This window comes from Miniopterus natalensis, chromosome 7 (genome assembly GCF_054644295.1).
Source record: "Miniopterus natalensis isolate mMinNat1 chromosome 7, mMinNat1.hap1, whole genome shotgun sequence".
In the NCBI taxonomy this organism is placed as follows: Eukaryota; Metazoa; Chordata; class Mammalia; order Chiroptera; family Miniopteridae; genus Miniopterus; species Miniopterus natalensis.
The window spans coordinates 32065323-32084577 of NC_142087.1; the positions used below are offsets into that span (position 1 = coordinate 32065323).

Here is a 19255-nt window from a genome sequence, read left to right on the forward strand (position 1 = left end):
ATACCTATCATTTGTCATACTTATGATAGCCATTCTAAGAGGTATGGAATAATATCTTATTGGGGTTTTGATTTCCATTTCCCTGATGATTAATGATGTTGAGCACTTTTTCAGGTATCAATTGGTCATTTGTGTGTTGTCTTTTGAAAAATATCTATTTATGTCCTTTATCTATTTTTCATTGGACTACTTGTTTTTTGTTACTGATTTGTATGTGTTCCTTTTATATTTTGGATATTAACCCCTTATCATATATATGATTTACAAATATTTCCAATTCCATAGGTTGCCTTTTCATTTTGTGGATTGCTTCCTTTGCTGTGCAAAAGATTTTCAGTTTGATGTAGTCCCAACCGTCTACATTTGCTTTAGTCACCTATGCTCTTGGTGTTGAATCCAAAAAAGTCATTGTCAAAACTGATGTGAAGAAGCTTTTTCGGAGACACAGAAGGATGGAGCATTGAAGATTAAGCTGGCTCCCTGGTTTGTGTCTTTCTGGTTTATACCTGAGCATCTCAGTCCACATTCCTACACATGTGAAGCCTGAAGGTCACTGTGGTGGGCGTTGAAATCTCTGCACCTGCACCTCCTACATTGGATCTCATTGTTACTGAATCTTCTATGACAAAGGACAGGAGAGGATGGTACTTTCAGCATTTCCAAGTCCTTCTTACTGAGTGTGGTGAAAACAGAAAAAAAAGAGCTGTGCTTACACTTTCAAGGCACATTCTCATGATGTAGACATGACCCTTCAACATCTGGTCATCTGAGAAAACAACCCAGAGCAGGACCAGGAACAGGAACAGGACAACATGGCTGCTTCTCATGGACCGCTCACCTTCAGGGATGTGGCCGTATATTTCTCTCAAGAGGAGTGGGAATGCCTGGATCCAGCTCAGCAGAAATTGTATGTGGATGTGATGTTGGAAAACTACAGGAATCTGGTCTCCCTGGGTCTTGCTGCCTCTAAGCCAGTTCTGGTTGACTTTTTGGAGGAAATGAAGGAGTCCTGGGATGTGAAGGGAATAAAGACAATATCCATCCACCCAGCCATGTCACCTGAAGACAATCAGGATTTATTGAAAAAGTCAGGAATAGATGATTTGTTCTCTAAAATAATACTGAGTACATATAATGGAGACAGAAGTTGTCAATGCAATGAATATTGGAAAAACTTAAACCTAGAGTCAAATCCTAATAAACACTAGAGAACTCAGCTTTCAGTAAACCATTATGAAGGGGGAAAACTATCTGACCAAATGTCAATTCACAATAAATACCAGGTTATTCAAATTGTGGAGGAGACAAACAAACAAAGTAAATGTGACAACTCATTTAAGCAATCTTCAAATCATATTGAACAAGAGAATATTTATATTCGGGAGTAAGCTTACAAATGTCATCTGTGTGGGAGAGCCTTCAGTCAAATATTCAATTGCAATAGGCATAAGAAAAGATATGTTGGAGGAATACCTTACAAATGTAAAGCATGTGACAAAGGCTTTAAATGGCATTCATGTCTTACTATTCATGAGAGAATTCATACTGGGGAGAAACTTTACAAATGCAGGGAATGTAGCAAAGGCTTTAATCAGCTCTCATATCTTACCCAACATGAGAGAATTCATACTGGAGAGAAGTCTTATAAGTGTAGAGAATGTGGCAAAGCCTTTAGACAGTCCTCAAGTCTTATCAATCATCAGAGAACTCATACCGGGGAGAAACCATACAAATGTAAAGAATGTGGCAAAGCCTTTAGCCAGTCCTCAACTCTTGCTAAACATCAGAGAACTCATAATTGAGAGAAACCTTATGAATATAGAGAATGTGTCACAGCTTTTCACTGGCCCTCAGACCTTACTGAACATCATAGAATTTATACTCAAAAGAAGCCTAATGAATTTAGAAAATGTGACAAAGTATTTAACCAGTGTTAAAACTTGATTGGACATCAGAAAATTCATATTGGAGAGAAGTTTTATAGATGTAAGGAGTTGGTAAACCTTTTGGCAGCACTCAAAACTTACTCAACATCAAAAATCTATACTGAAGAGAAATTTTAGGAATGTGAGAAATGGAGGAAATTCTCTAAATGCCATTCATGTCATACTATACATGAGAGAATTCACCCTGGAGAAATATCTGACAGATGTAATAGGTGTAGTAAAGGCTTTCATTGGCAATGGGATCTTACTAGACATCAGATAATTTATTTTCAGGGGAAGCGTTACAAATATGGAAAGTGTTACAAAGCCTTTTTATGTCACACAGAAATTAACCTCAGAGAATTCAGAGGAGACAAACGTTACAAGTATAGAGAATGTGGCAAAGCCTTTCATCCCTATTTAAAGATTGTTCATCATCAGATTATTCATAGTGGAGAGAAGTTTAAGAGAGGTAAAGGAATGTGGGAAAGTCTTTTCTTGGCATTTGCAGCTTCCTAAGCATCAGTTAACTCAATCTAGAGAGAAGCCTTAGGAATGGAGGAATGTGGCAAATTTTCCATTATCCTTGGTGTCTTTTGTAACATGAAACAAATCATATTGGAGAGAAGACTTATGTATGTAGAGCATGTGGCACAGTCTTTAAATGGCATTCATGTCTTACTGTACATGAGAGAATTCATACTGGGGAGAAACATCACAAATGCAGAGAATATAGCAGCATCTTTTATGAGCACTCAGAACTTCCTCAACATCACAGAATTCATACAGTAGTTAAGGTTTATGAGGGTGGAACATGTCACAGTCTTTGAACACCCTTCAAAGTGTCTTACTGCATGTGAAGGAAGCATTCATTCTGGAGAGAAACCATATAAATGCATTATATGTGCCAAAGCTTTTAATCAGCAATGATGTCTTAGCCAACAAGAGGGAATTCATACTGGGGAGGAACATCACAAACGTAGAGAATGTTGCAAAGCCTTTAACCTGTGCTCAAAATTTACTCAACATTGGAGAATGCATGCTGGAAAGAAACAGTAAAAATGTGAAGAATTTGGCAGAACCTTTAACCATTGTTCAAGCCTCATTCAACATCAAAGAATTTATACTGAAGTATAGCCTTGAAAATGTAAGAATTGTCACAAAGTCTTTAATCCTTACTTACACCTTACTCAACATCTGATAATTGATATTAGAGACAAACCTAACAAATATAAAAGATGTGGAAAAACTCTGCCCTGTGTGCAGACCTTACTAAAATTCAGAATTCCTCCTAAAGAGAAACAATACAAAGTAAAGGATGAAAAACCCTTCTTTCAGCATTCACAGCTTATTTGATATGTGAGAATTCACAGTAGCACAAAACCTTACAAAGGAAGATTGTAGGAAACCATATAGCTGGACCAACACCCTCACTGTCTATCAGGAAATATGCACTGGGGTGGAACTCTATGTTCAGAGTAAAAAAAGAAAAACTTTTGACAAAATTATATACTTCACAAAAGCCCAGATAATTTATGCCTTAAAGTAACTTAAAGATGTTAAAAACTTAGGAGAGTATATAATTGAAAATGAATTTTATATTGTCAGAGAATTCAGAGTTAAATGTTAATAGTTTTCAGATATTATTTTAATCAGAATACTTACTATTGAGAATTTTCCAAAGTTTAAAAATGAGATATTTACTTGTTAGTGTGCTTGAATATATCAAGGGGATAGGTGTTTGCATATGGATAATTTCTCAGAATGTATCCTATTTTATATTGACAGTATTTGGGATATTTTGAGAAGGAAATATTAATGTGATTCCACTTTGTCATTCCTTTATGCTGCTGTGTTTTTCTTTCTGGTGGATTTGTGAAATCATGGGGTTAATTCTTGCTGCCTGAAAGATCTGTGAGCTCTAGTCTATAAGGTGGTTTTCACTCATACATATTTTTCCATTAATAATTGAGGATATGATGATTCACAATGTATGAAGAAAATCGAAATGGAGATGCTATTTGTGGTTAACTTAGAGTTTGTTGTATGTTACCATGCAGGGCATATTTTATTGGATTAATGTAAGAAATAGGGACAGTATGTATTTTAACTACTTTTTCCAAATAGTCTAAGGAAAATATGATGTCATTTCATTAAAATCCTGATGAATGTTCATCATAGTCATAGATAGAAGCGATGGCATTAGTTGATGTGGTTGTGACAAATAAGTGATGAGGGATATGTGAGAAAGTTTAGACAACTCATCCCTAAGTGGGTAAAGTAATTGTCCATCCATATTTGCTAAATTATTAGCCTCTGTTTTGAAAAACAAAGAGAGCCCAGCCATGAGATCATTAAATCACAAGTAGAGAAACACTTCTTAAGTAATTGTAATGTATATTTTTACAAATGGTAACACAATTGGTGTGTCATGCCTTTTTAGTCTATGTGTGAACTTATTATTTTCATTAATAAAGTATAATAAAAATTTTAAAAAACAATTCTTTTTCCTATTGCTTTCCTTGTGAGGTCTTCTATTTCTTTTCAATTTAATGAAATACTTGTTGAAAAACATAGGTAAAAAAATCCTACTTTGTTTTTAATCAACAAAATAATATTAAAAAGTAATTACTTGTTTATTCCAATAAATAAATATATTTTGAGTATGTTAGGATACACTTTATTTTAAATTGGTATCTAGAAATTTTTATTATTTAGCCCAAAGCCTGACACTGTAAATGGTATTAATGTGAACACCATCGACTCTTTATATTATAATTAATTTCTTCCTCCAATGCGGTCACATCCTTGGACTTGGAAAAAAATTCATTTCTGAATTAAGAAACTTATTTCATATCAATGGAAAAGATTAGTTGAATTACTTTTCTAGTAAGTTACAAAAGCACATGACATTCTCCATTTTTATGCATTCTTTATATTCTTCAGAAATCTGATGGAGTAACTATCAGACAATATAGTTCTCTATGGATAAACAACTAGCAACTATGGGCATTTTCAGTATTGTGTATATAAGCAATATCTTTGAGATTCTGTATCAGAATGTTTGGTTGGTTAAGTATTTAAATAATAGGCATTGTTGCCCGTCTGTCACGGCTCAGTGGTTGAGCATCTACCCGTGAACCAGGAGATCACCTTCCTGGTCAGTCAGGGCTCATGCCGGGGTTGCAGAGCTTGATCCACAGTGGGGGGCTTGCTGTAGGCAGCTGATTTATGACCCTTTCTCTTCTTGGATGTTTCTCTATCTACCCTCCTCTTTCTGAAATCAATAAAAACTTATTTAAAAAAAATTAAATAGTAAGCCATTGTCTGTGAAATTTGATTTCATGGAAAATTATAGTTTTCATTTTTTTAATCAAAATATATCTTTCTGTGGCTCATCATATGTCTAAAAACTTAACTAGTATTCATTTGTAATGTGTTTTTGTTGCCTCAATTAAGAATCCACAATTATAATATAACTGGAGAGAAAATGCATGGTATGAATGAAACTACTAAAATCTCATTATTTATGTCAAGCATGGATGATGAATCAGTTATAATCATAGTTGAAACTCATAAGCTGTGTCAGATATATACTGAATATATAAGTAGCATATGAGCTATAAACGGAATTCATAAGATGAGCTAAGTTGATAAGCAAGTTTGTTACCTATGAAACCTGTTAGATAAGAAATAAAATTAGAGTCTATATGCTGGATACAGATAGAATGAGTTGGAAGGGCCCATAGGTAGCTAATATTCAAGATATACAAATATACATGATACAACCAGAAGCATTTAGTTTCATGAGATCTTAAATGGGCCACCCATTGGTAACAACTATTATGTTCCTCTCCTGACTCCAGCTGTCACCTGTGCAAGAAACTCATGAAATCCACAGCTCTTCTTCAAGTTACAGCTGTGGCTTGCACTCACCAATAGAGCAACCATGTTTTGGTTCCATTCCTTTTGATCCATTAAGCCCCCTTGTTCAAATATCAACTCTGGATTTCATAACCACACCATCAACAGAGAAGGCTGATGTGGCAGAAAGAGCAGAGCACCTGTACACAGAAACATCATGTGACCTGGGATTTAGGTGGCGTGTTTCTACTACCCTGCTTGCACTCTATACTAACTGTGTTAACTTGGTCTGTATTTTTTCTCTTCTTTTCACTGTGCATGATTTAAACATCTTAATGTGATTCCTGTGCCTTTCTGGTCTGTGACTTCTGGAATAAGCTTGCCAGTCAGCACAGTTGGAGGCTAACACAGAATGATGGTAACTTCGAACACAACATCAATAATTTCTTTCAGTCAACAGATAGAAAGCTTCTGTTGGAAAAAGTAAAAGAGAACACAAATGTATTCATATCATTATTATCCAAGAGTGCCTTAACTTTAATTAGTTTTGGGGGGGCAGTTAGCCAATGGATGAGAAGGGAACTGTGGAAAGAACATAAATATGGTGATGTTGGAAGACTGGAGAAAAAGCAGGAGGGGTGACTGATAACTGTACATCCCAGAGAAGACTGTACAGGTGCAGGTTGAAAAAAATCTGGGAGACAGGATTATGTTGAAGCTCATAGCAGGTGATGTGAAGATATCCTGATGCCAAGACTGTAGAGCACATTACTGGGTATCTATCAATCCCTCCATCCATTCAACCTAAATATACTTCACATTCCAGGTGAGGAGGTAAACTGTGAGAAGAGATTCAGAGTAGTGCTGCACAATTAATTATGCTTTCATTTGAGATTTTTAAAATAACATTGGGGACTTCATATCTATTTCTACGTACTTTTTCATGTCCTTCTGCCTTTATTCCCTAAGGAATGCCATCCCTTATTATGGCTGTGTGTATGAATTCCAATCCCCACCTTGCCCTTTTGGTATGGAACCATGTGTTCAACTACTGTGTGCATCTTTGTCACCATGCCCCATAAGAATCTAAATCCAAGGTGCCCAAATGCAATACATTATTTGATTATTTCTCAACTTCCATAGTTTCTCCTCCCCTATCCTCTGTCAATACCAATGTCAGTACCTTCATCAGACAAAAGTCATATAGGAGAGTTCTCTTATATGACTTTTGTCTGATGAAGGTACTGACATTGAGAATCAATGAGACATCCTAGAGTTCTCTTTTCTTTTACTGAGTATACCAAACTAAGTATCACATCCTGCAAACTTCATAAATATATCTCAAATTTCACCTTTTGTGCTTCATGCCTGTTTGCCTTAAGATTTTGTTTTGAATAGTACTTTGATACTATTCAGAACAAATCTTAAACATTTTTCTAAAAATTTACACACTGCATGTGTTTTAGAGGAATAGGCTGTGGGAGGGATGGTATGGTATAAGTTGAATTTCTTCTGTATCTTAAAAAGTATTTGGTGAGGTAAGTCACCCTGCCACATAAGAACATCATAAAAAATCTGAGTATTTTGAAAGAGGTATTTGAAAATGTAGAGAACACTTAGTGGAGCCTGAAAAGTTTGGTGATTGTTCTGGAGGGATTCTAAGGTCCATGTCATATGACTGATGATACAGGGAACTAAAGTGGAAATGATGGAGAGGCTTAGACTTCCAGTATATAATGGTTCTTAATTATACTTTTTTTGTTGCTTGTAGTTAAACTTAAAGGCTAATAGAAATAGTTGAAGAAAGATACACTTTATATCTCAATAAGATAGTTTCCCACCACTTATATCGCTGTCTAGTGAGGTCAGAAGCAGTAGAGTAGAAACTGAATGACACTTGGCCAGCAACACCTTAGAGAATGGCTGGGGAAGTAACAGTAGATGACAGCTGGTGTTCCTTCTAACCATCCGATTCTAGGATAACTAAGCACAGGTGGGCTCCTGTAGAGCATTTCTCTGTTGATCTAGGGGAGGCTAGGTTGCCAAAAAGCAAATTCAAATAGTTTGTGAATAGTAGTAGTAGTAGTAGTAGCAGTAGTAGTAATAATAGAAAAAAGTGAACCTGAGGAAAGATACGCCACTTCAGTTGGAGGTCTCATCCTGCAGTTATTGTTGACAAAGGCCAACTGAAGTAAGGCTGATGGCAGGAACCAGGATTTGAGAACATTTCTGCAGCATCTCAAAAAAAAAAAAAGGCAGCCCTAATGTAGCCCATGTCAAGAATATAGTTGTTTGTCAATATATTAAGCAAAATTATTAGCCAAATGTGAGTCAATAAAAAAAATCTTACTCTTAGGCTAAAAGAATAAAGATGACTAAATTCTAATTCCATTTGAAAGGATTTTCATTAATTGCTAAGCCAGATTTAATTATTTGTAATAAGTTATTAGCATTATTTTATTTTTAAATCTAGATTTTCCCCAGTATTCTTATATTTTTAAAATTCGTTTTTTAAATTTTCATAATTTTTTAAAAAAATTTTATTTATCTTTATTGTTGAAAGTATTAAATGTGTCTCATTCCCCCCCACCCCCCAGTTGACCCCCTCCACCTCCCACCCCCGTCCCCAGGCCTTGACTGTGTCCATGGATTATGCATATATGCATATAACTTCTCTGGTTAATCTCTTCCCACCCTCCACCCCCCTTCCCTCTTTCCTCTGAAATATGATCGTCTGTTGCCTGCGTCAATGTCTCTGCATCTATTTAGTTCATCAGATTCTTTTGTTCATTAGCTTCTTCTTAAAGAAGACCCTTCAACATTTCCTGTAGTGCTGGTCTGGTGGTGATGAACTCCTTTAGCTTTTCCTTGTCTGAGAAGCTCTTTATCTGGCCTTCAATTCTAAATGACAGCTTTGCTGGGTAGAGCAATCTTGGTTGTAGTTCCATGTTTTTCATCACTTTGAATATTTCTTGCCACTCCCTTCTGGCCTGCAAGGTTTCTGCTGAGAAATCAGCTGACAGTCGTATGGGTGCCCCCTTGTAGATAAGTAACTGCTTTTCTCTTGCTGCTTTTAAGGTTCTCTCTTTGTCTTTAACCTTTGGCATTTTAATTATGATGTGTCTTGCTGTGGGCCTCTTTGGGTTCCTCTTGTTTGGGACCCTCTGTGCTTCCTGGACTTGTAAGTCTATTCCCAGGTAGGGGAAGTTCTCTGTCATTAGTTTTTCAAATAGGTTTTCAATTTCTTGGTCTCTTTCTTCCCCTTCTGGCACCCCAATAATACAAATGTTGGGCCCCTTGAAGTTGTCCCAGAGGCTCCTTATATTATCTTCATATTTCTGGATTCTTTTTTCTTTTTGCTCTTCTGGTTGGGTGTTTTTTGTTTCCTCATGTTCCAAATTGCTGATTTGATTCTCAGCTTCCTCTACTGTACTGTTGATCCCCTGTAAGTTATTCTTTATTTCAGTTAGTGTAGCATTCATTTCAAATTGGTACTTTATTATGTCATCGATTTTCTCAATTATTTTCTTCATACTCTTATTAAGATCCTTGAGCATCCTTATAAACAAAATTCTGAACTCTGTATCTGTTAGCTTGCTTGGATCTATTTCATTTAGTTCCTCTTCTAGAGATTTCTTCTGTTCTTTCCTTTGTGACATGTTTCTTTGCCTCCACATTTTGGCTGCTTCCAGGTGTTTCTTTCTTTGTATTAGGTAGAGCTGCTATGTCTCCTGGAATTTGTAGAGTGGCTTTGTGTAGTAGGTGTCCTGTAGGGTCCAGTGGCTCAGCCTCCCCAGTCCCCTGAGCTGGGCCTTCCAGGTGCTCCCCTGTGTGGGCTGTGTGCCCTGTCCTGTTGTAGCTGAGCCTTGGTTGCTGTTGGCACCACTGGAAGGAACTGACCCCCAGGCCAGTTGTCTGTGAGGACCAGCTGCAGCTACAGCCAGAGAGCTGCTGTGCTGGAGACACCCTTATGGAGCAGGATTTACTTCAGTGGGGCTTTGGTGTTTACCAAGTGCGCCCCTTGAGTGTCACTCGTGGCTGTGGTAGGGTTGTAATCCAGCGTGGTCGAGTCTGACCACCAGGTGCACTGTCTCTGGGGCCTCCCAGGAGGTGCAAAGTCAGCCTGTGCCAGTGCCTGGCCCAGGGCCACCCAGCATGAGCTACTCAGGAAACCGTAGTTGGCTGCTCCTTGTGCTGGGCCTGGAGGTGCCCAGGAGAGGCCCAGCTATGAGCCAGTGCAGCTGCCGCTAGCGCCAGGCCTGGGGCCGCTTATCAAGCCGTATGGGGCATGATGCTGCTTGTTTGAGAGATTCTAGGAAAGTCCTAAGCATGAGGCTTGAGAGGCCCCTTGCACAGAAAAGCCCCTGGAAATTGCCTGGATGAGCTGCAGGTGGGGAGGGGCGGGGCCTCCGGGAATCACGGGGCGGGGCCAACGGTGTGCGTCAGGTGCTGGCGACTCAAACATGGCGCCCGCCTGCAGGCTGTGCGGGGAGGACTCGCCACAGGAGCCATGGCCTCCGCCAGCCCTTCTGCCTGGAGGAAGCCGCCCTCCGCCTCTCGCCCGGATCTCAGGCAGGTTAGTCCCCCCCGAGTGTCCCAGGTCCTTTCCGGCTGCTCCCGGCGCTGGGCTCAGAGGGAGCGTCCGAGTGAGTCCGCGCCGGGCCCTTTAGAGGAGCTGCTGGGGCTCCCGCGGCCTCCGCGACCCTCAGGGACAGTCCCCGCTGGGTTCACAGCCCGACGCTGTGGGGATGTCTCTTCCCAACCCTGGAGCCCTGGGCTGGGGCCTGCTGTGGGGCTGGGACCCCTCCCTCTTCCCTCGTCCGGGAAACCCCCACCGCCAAGATGTCCCTCTGGGTTTACCCGCGGCACCAGGTGTGGGCCCGAGGCTGCGTCTCCAATTCAGCCCCGACCCGCCCGCATCTCCGCCCCACCTGCCTGTCTGGATGCTCCTTCAGCTCCCTGGTTGTGGGGCTTCTGTGCAGCCAGATCTCAGGAGGCCCCGAGTGATGGTGGTTCTGTGTTTTAGCTGTAATTTTGATGTGGTTTCGGGAAGCGGCGGGCACCACGGTTACCTGCGCCGCCATCTTGTTCAAGAATGTTTTATAATTTTCTATGAAAAAGATCATAACAAAATATTTATGGGCCTTACGAATGATCTGGTGGTATGAAGTATCTTTTGAGTAGTTTGTGAGTGAAAGTTTGCACTGTTTTGCATGTTCTCCTAAAAATACAGTTACTTTTAAGGGATTGTTACAGGAAGAATATTTTGGTATTTAGTCACATCATTAGGGAAAGAAAAAAGTGGTTATGAAGCTATTTTCCTAATAAGACTCTGCAGAAATTCATTAACATTTATTAATCACTTGAATTTGTGTTTTAACTCACTCATTTAATCACCCAATGTACAACAAATATTGAGTAACACCTATGTGTGCAGCGATTCAGCAGCTGGCGAGTAGAAAAAATGCACCAAAACATTATATAGCAAACTGTGGTTTACAGGCCAAATCCAGCTTGCTGCCTGTTTTTGAAAATAAAATTTTATCGGAACCCATTCATGCTCATTCCTGTACATGTTGTCTCTTCCACTTGAACACTGAAGGACAGACTTGAGTAACTGTGACCCAGACCGTATAGCCCACAGAAACTAAAACATTTTGACTTTTTAATAGCAAAAAATAAACACCTAATAGAGATGTCGTCCATATGATACTAAATGAAATGATCAGACTAAGGAAAAACTACTTTTTCTATTTTGGATAGTAAAAAAATTTGAAATATATAGTGGGCTTACAAAAGGACTGAGGCAGCAGGTGACAGAAAGCGAACCTTGACTGTCCTGAGGAATGTTGAAGTCATTTCTTGTTAGTCCCTTTACATGCTGCTTTCTATTAATTTTGTGGCAACAATCCAAGTGGACAGTCTACCCACTGAATTGTCTCTAACATCTGGAGAATTCTCAGGAGGGTGATGATAAAGTGATCATCTGCTCTCGGTCCACCCTCTAGGAATGGCAGGTAATAGGAAGCATCTGCTTTCCCCTGAAAATTCATAACCGGATATGGGATGGTTATGAAATTGAAAATAAGCCTTTTCTTTGTATTACTATTTTTACTTGTAATTATATTTCAGTTGCTTTCATCTGGCCTTTTCTCAGCATAAAAAAGCCTACAACTCGGCAAGTCCCATCAAGACATTAAAGAAACCTATGGGCGTATGGGTCCTCTGCTGAATCCCAAGTTGAGGACATGAGCTGAGTTAAAAAGCCCCGTCAGTCTAAGAGTGCCGCTCAGTCAGGTGTACCTCTTACAGCAAGAGCTTCCAGTTCTGGGCTTTTCGTAACCCTATCAGTCAAGGCAGTCACAACTTCAGTGTGAGTTTAACTGGAACAAGAGTCCTACGTGCTTCCCTCATTGTCTTTCCCCTGGACATCCTGACGTCTGCAAGACTCACGTTGCTCCTTCACTGGGTTCAGCCCATCCATCCCGAGTGACCATGAACATGGTAACTGGCAGTGATGAGAAGTTGATCTTAAATAAACCATGAAAGCTTTGGCTCTGTCAACTAATCCGATGAGCTAGCGGAGTCCTGGGGTGAAAGACACATTTTGATGATGAGGGTGATGAAAAAACATCTGGGTTCTGATCATATGGGAAGGCTCAGTCTTTTTGGTGTGACCCAGGAGCCATGAAAGCAAAACGCCCTCCTAGGCCATCAAGCACTTGCAGGGGAGTCTAGAGGCATCAGCAGTGGGAAGGGAGAGAGTATATGGGAAACGTGGAGCCGTGTTTCACTATTTTGCCCAAAGTTTATTCATAACTAATGCTGAAGGTTGACCTCAGCAGCTGTCCAGGCATTTGCAACCGGGCTGGTGGGAACAGATGCTCTAATGATGGGTCTTTGGGATCCATCATGATCATGTTATTTTTTGATTCTCTGAAGTTTCCATCACCAGCATCTATGGGTTTTAGTTGCTTCTGGTGTTAGCTCTTCCTGCTGGAATACCATGTATCCAATGTAAAGAGATGACTTAGCTTTTTATATTCAATTTATCTAAGAACCATTTACTGGGCGATGGCCACTCGCAAAGATTTATTGATCTAGTGTGAACGTCAGAGCTTCAAGTGATTGCTTTTATCCATAAGGGATCTGTCAGCACCTAGCTGTATTGTTATGTGAAAGATGTACTGTTGGTTGTGACTAACCATAGGACTGACTTCAAACTAAGCAGTTTTAACACAGAGTGACCCACATCTTCAATCTGCAAGATTTGAAAATCTAATTAAAACATTAGTTATTTTTTTTAACAGAGAGTCAACCATCTGAAGTATTCTAGGTAAATACTGTTGACCACTATTAACTACAATTATGCTTTGTTGCTTCCCATATGGAAGTTTTCATTTATTAACATTTTTTATTTGCTCATTAAAAATAATTCTTCCAAAGTGTTGAGTTCAGTTCAGGGCAGCTTGCCTGTTCTGTTAGTTAAACTTTGGGACATTGAAACACAGGCTAGGGGAGATGATTGGACAGAAAGCATCGCTCTATTCGTTTACCTCCCAGCCTACAAAAATGTTCACAGAAGCACAGTTTACAATAGCTAAGATCTGGAAACAGCCCAAGTGCCCATCAGTAGATGAGTGGATAAAAAAGCTGTGGGGCATTTACACCATGGAATACTACGCAGCTGTAAAGAAGAAAGATCTCTTACTCTTTGGGACAGTATGGAGGGACCTGGAGAGTATTATGCTAAGTGAAATAAACTGGTCAGAGAAAGACAAACATCCCATGAGCTTGCTCATATGTAGAATCTAATGAACAAAATAACCTGATGAACAAAATAGATCCAGAGACACAGAAGCATGGATCAGACTGAGAGATCTCAGAGGGAAGGTGGGGGTGAGCGGGTGGGTGGAGAGAGATTAACCAAAGAACTTATATGCATATAGGCATAACCCATGGACACAGAGAATAGTGTGGTGAAGGCCTGGGGTAGGGAGTGGGTGGAGGGTGGAGGGGTCAATGGCAAAAAAAAAGGGACATCTGTAATACTTTTAACAATAAAGATAAATTTAAAAAAATCAAAATTCAAACTTACCTCTGTTTTCTCCCTTGGGGCATTATCTTTTTGAAATATAGAATTCCCTTAAATTCAAGTTCTTCTTCTTCTTGAAGATCCTTGTTTCCTGTAGGAGATGAAAGGAAAATCTTTTCCTATATGCAGCTCTAGGTCCTGGACTCATCATTTGCTTTTATATTATGCAAATCCCCTCTACCTTTGAGGATGCAATGAAAAATTTTACAACTGTAGACAAATGTGACAGTATGGTTAGTACTGACAGACCCAGGGGGAAAATGTGGAATATATTTCAGATAAATATGTCTGAACAACTAGTGTATGGTATAGCCCAGGTTTATTTAGTTTCACCATTCTTTGTCAATGAAATGGTCTTAAGGATATTTTGAGATTAATTGATCATTTGTCTAATGCTCTGAATCTTCCCACACCTTGGTCCAGTGAAACCTGGAGTCACCTTGGTGCTACGGAAAAGTGGAAATTATGATTGCAAAATTAAATAATGTTATGGAACATTCAGAAAATTGTACTGCATAGATGTCAGGAAGTAACTAACTTGAGTGAATATGTGTTAAGTAACTGAAGGAACCTTGTTTGTCTTTCTCGCTCTGACACATCAGGAAAACTCTTTGTGCCGATGAAAAAAGAGACAGGTGATGGGTCACTGCACCTTTCCCATTCCCTAATTGTAAGTCCTGTGTGAAAGAGCACCCTTACCTTACCCAGTGCGCCTCTGGTGCCCCGTGGTTCCTGGAGGATGTGACCTGTTCTCTCCAGGAACACAGGTGAAGGACCTGGAGCGGTGCTCATACCCCAGGCAGGATCTGAAACAGCTCCTCCAGCAGGGAGGCAAACCCCTGGAAGAGATGGGAGAAGAAACTTCAGTCTTTCTTTCCTGAGCTTGCACTGTGAGGGGGGCACCTGTTGAGATAGCAAAGATGGGTCTTATGGGGTCAAGGTTTTAGGTTGAATAAGACTGGAATGGGGTCTGACACCTTCGGGAGCATGCCCTGGTAAGATTTACGTCACTCTTGACCTTTTTTGCTGTAGCCAGGCCTTGTTTAAGGCCCCAGAGCTGTTTCGTCTATGAAGATGTGGAGTGTCAAGGAAGGGCCCCTGGGTCATAGTTTTAAAGGCAGCAAGTATATGGTGTTGTGAGCGATAAAAAGTGAGCTCTAGGGGGATGGTAAAAGTCCAGAGGAAAGCCGCGGTTTTGAGGTATGGCTTCATTCCTCCCATAGAGATTCACTTTTTGTTGCCAATCTTAGTAAATCTTGTTCTATTTTATTGCAGAAGTTGTTTCTTTTTTCTTTTAAACTCTTAACCTCAGTTGTTTGTGAAGGAGACAAACCCCACTGAGCCGTAGAAACACTCCTTTACTCTATAGCTTTCAGAAAAATAGCGTGTTGGGAACTGGGAATATCTAGGCAAGACTGCTTGGCTCCCCCCAGGAGCTGGGGTGGATTGAAAAGAATTTTTTATAGCTTCTCCCAGGGATGGGTTCTGTTTCTCAAGCCCTGCTCTCTGCCGTGTGTGAGTTTCTTTGACCAACAGAAGGTTGCAAGCATGACGTGGGAGTCCTGCATTGGGCCCATGTAGTTCAGCTGTGTGACTACTAGCAAAACAGTCTCAGCAGTGCCCATCTAACCACCTGTCTCTCTGTTGTCCGACCTGTAGGATCACATTTGAAGTGCCCTTTTGCCATCCTTACCAAGGCTTGGCCAGTTTATCACTGCCCGCGAGGAGGAACCATACATTTTTGGCTCATTAGCTGCCTGCATGTCCATTTCCATCTCCCTTCACTGCTCTGCTTGCCTGTGAGCCTGACCACGTGGAACCCAGTTGGGTGATGAACATGCTCCTCTGGACTCTGCCTTTCCACATATTTGGAACCATCTCCCCCCCGCCCCCCGCTGTCACCCCAGCACATGCCCCTTCACTCCTACACACCCCTTCACTCCTACACACCGCTCTGCCCAGAGATTCATCAGACCTCGGGGCCAGTGTTTCCTCTCCTCTGAAGTCCTCCCTGGGCCATGTTCCTTCTCTGTTACCACTAAGCGTTTATGTGCAGCCCCCGACGTCACACACATCTGATGGTGCTAACACTCAGCCTGCTTCTCACCTCTCCTCTGTATTTCCTGAAGGCAGGGACAGCTCATGGTCTACCGTATTTGTATCCACAACGCAAACGACAGTGCCTGTTACAGAGTAGGCCGCAGTTACGAATACAAAGAATGGAGTGGAAATGAAAACAGCCTGCTGCAGTTTCATGGTGATAAAGATTTCCTAGACCCCTGTCCTCGCCCATAGCCAACGCAGATATTAATTCTCATTCCCAGGGTTTCTGTGACGCCAGAGGGAGCGTGCACAGGCGTGTGTGTGTGTGTGTGTGTGTGTGTGCACAAGTGCACACGTCCCACTAGGACTGTAATTCACTGAGGAGACGGCTGTAACGTTATCATGAAACGTAAGTGGCGGTTTTATGCAGGGCACAGGCAGTTTGCAGTCCTTCAGTAACACGTTTCTAATAACAGGCACTGTGATCATTTCTGCAGGACAATGAGACCCAGGTTCTCTGTGGGCCTTTCACTCTGACCTGAGGGTTCGCCACATCTGATAAGATGCAATAAAAGGGCAGACTTTGAAATAATCTCCGCTGGGGGTGCTGGGAGATGAATACGGCCAAGTGCCGGACAGGAGGTTAATTGCTGAAACACAAAGCATCCAGCAGGAAAATGCGGCCTGCAGGGGTGATCTCCTAACCCCGAGGCGCTAAACTCCGGGCTCCTGTCATCAGATATTCTAATTACATGCTCCCTACAAGCACCTCCTTCCCATGAAGAATTTGAAACTCTCTTATTAGCTCGGGTTTAAAGAGCAGGCAGAAAATTGAAATGTCAAAGGTCAATACAAATAAAAAGCAAGACTAGGCGAAGCCTGGGGAAAGACGAAGCAGGAATCAGCTTCCAAGAAGAGCTCATTAGCTAAGTCCGGTCTTTAAAGTAACTGAAGCAGCAGTCATCAATAGTTATGGTGACTGGAGCTTCATGACTGTGAGGGGTTAAAAAAGCATGACTTGGGCCCTGGCCATGTCGTGCAATGGTTAGAACGTCAGCCTGTGGACTGAAGGGTCTGGAGTTTGGTTCCCTGCCAAGGGCATATACCTGGGTTGCAAGTTCAATTTCTGGCCCCAGTCAGGGCATGTGCGGGAGGCAACCAATTGATGTTTCTCTGTCTCTCTGCCCTCTTCCACTCTCTCTAAATAATCAAAGAAAAAAGTATCCTTGGGCAACGATTAAAAGAAAAAAAAAAGCATGACTTAGTATTTCAGCAAGTAATTTCAACACACTCGAAATTTGTATGTTAGAAATTATAGAGCTTAGTTGTGGCTTTTTTTTAAATCTCTAAACATAACTTTTATATTTAAGTAGGTTGATTTTTAAAAATATTCTTAATGTTTGTGGGTTCTGCAGTGTGGTGCAGTAGATATATTTTTCTGATATAAGACCTCAGGGATTCAGAATTACCATCAGCCTTTGTCCGTTCCTCAGGTTGCATGGCCAGATCCTGTGCCTTTCTTTCCCAGCATATGCATCTGGCGTAGCCCCTTGTCAGGAATACGAATGAATTTTCATCTTACTTTAGAAGATTGTTTAGAAAGGGAAACAGAAAATTGGAAAATGTATGTCCTAACTTCCTAACTGGACTCCTTATATTCAAATTCATGCATATTCTCTTGCAACCAGAGTTTCTATGAAAATCTTCATATAAAATCTTTTAGAGGCTCTTGTAACTCTCCGTAGCATCGGTGCCGGTGAGCTCGGCGTGGCGTTCTCCTACCGGGCTGGTCCAGCCCCAGCGGCTCTGCGGGCGCTGTTCTGTTAGGCTCCTGACGGTCTCCAAGCTTCTTTAGGGTCCCCCCACGCCCTGCCCCACCCAGCATCCAGAGTGATGCCCTGGGCAGGGCCCTCAGTGGTCCCCCAGTTCTCTATGACCATGACCTCACCTCCTGCCACTCTATTACTGCCCAGCAAACAGCTGTAACACAACGTTTGCCCTGCCCCGTATCGTAACTGCACAGAAGCCTGAATGTCGGGGTGGGGGCTCTGCAGGCCGGAGCTCCTTCTCCTGCAGTCACCCTAAGAGCCCGGGTTGGGTTCTCATCTTTGGCGCCGTGGCTCTCATGTTCCACATTCATCCCACTCCTTCAAATTCGGTGCCAAAATCTGCTCTGAAAAATGCAGGAAATTCATCAGTGGCGATTTGACAACGTGCTGTCTCATTCACATGAATTTTCTTTGTAAGATTTCTCACATTATAAAAAGATTCTCTTTCCTCCGAAAAAATGTTCAAGCACAAACGAGGAAGTGGTTTTGTGGGTATGCGGGGTGTGTTCTCTACTCCCTCTACTCGTGGTCATGTATTTCGTAGGTGTCCAGACCTGACTGTGATATCTTACATCGTCTGTGGCATAATTGCATAATCTAGTTACAGGTAGAACATTTGCCTTTATATGATGTCAAAAGACAGTTACATAAGAATATCTCCAAACAGTGTGAAACAGTCATGATTCATTCAATCAATCAATCAATCAATCAATCAATCAATCAGTTTTGAGTGTTTTTTATATTCCAGACACTATTGTAGTCTCAGATACAACAATAAATAGAATAGACCATATCCCTACCCTCATGAAGTTTAAATTATAGAGAAGGAAAGTAATTTTCTGTAGGAAGCTGGACATTTGTATTATCCATGAGTAATATCAACTTAGGTAAATGATCTTTCAGTGTGTGTGGGAGAGTGTCTGTACTACCAATGCCACTAACTGTTACAGCTTCTGGGTCCATAACTAGAATTATATCCCAACATATGAATCACAGGCAGTTAGTACAAGGCCTTGTCCAGAGAAGAGAACACTTGGATAACCAAAAATGATATCGCCAGTATGTATTGCCAGATGACCCTGCACTGTCCAGTGTAAAGATACTTAGAACCTGATAGAGACCCACATGGTTCTCTGAGCCCTGGGATATAGGCCGTTAGGATAGAGGACAAGGAGTTTCCCTCGGACGTGTTTTCATGTTCCATCGACAATAAGCCAAAAAGTAATCCCACGTCCCTGGGGAAGGGGGAGAGATGGGTGCCATTGTCAAAGCCTTCAGAGATGCAGGTGGCACTTCCTGCCACGTCCTAATTTTAAATCTGTTGTCTGGTCACAGCAAAAGCCAGATGGACCACTGAGAATGACAGGCAATTACTGCAAACTTAGTCAGATGGTCTTATCCATTGTGGCTGGGTATCTGGGGGTGCTGTCTGGACTCCAGAAAATCCACACAGCCTCTGGCACCTGGTGATCAGCTCTCGATCTTGCAAATGCTTTTCT

At 41.2% G+C, this 19255-nt stretch overlaps 1 non-coding gene and 1 pseudogene across 1 annotated transcript; both read left to right on the top strand.

Moving 5' to 3' along the window:
* Positions 1-797: 797 nt before the first annotated feature.
* On the top strand, positions 798-1851 carry LOC107536257 (uncharacterized; annotated as a pseudogene).
* Positions 1852-13227: 11376 nt separating this feature from the next.
* Positions 13228-13361, top strand: LOC148092738 (small nucleolar RNA SNORA36 family). The gene has a single exon (XR_015714897.1). It is a non-coding gene; the product is annotated as a small nucleolar RNA SNORA36 family (small nucleolar RNA).
* Positions 13362-19255: the final 5894 nt, after the last annotated feature.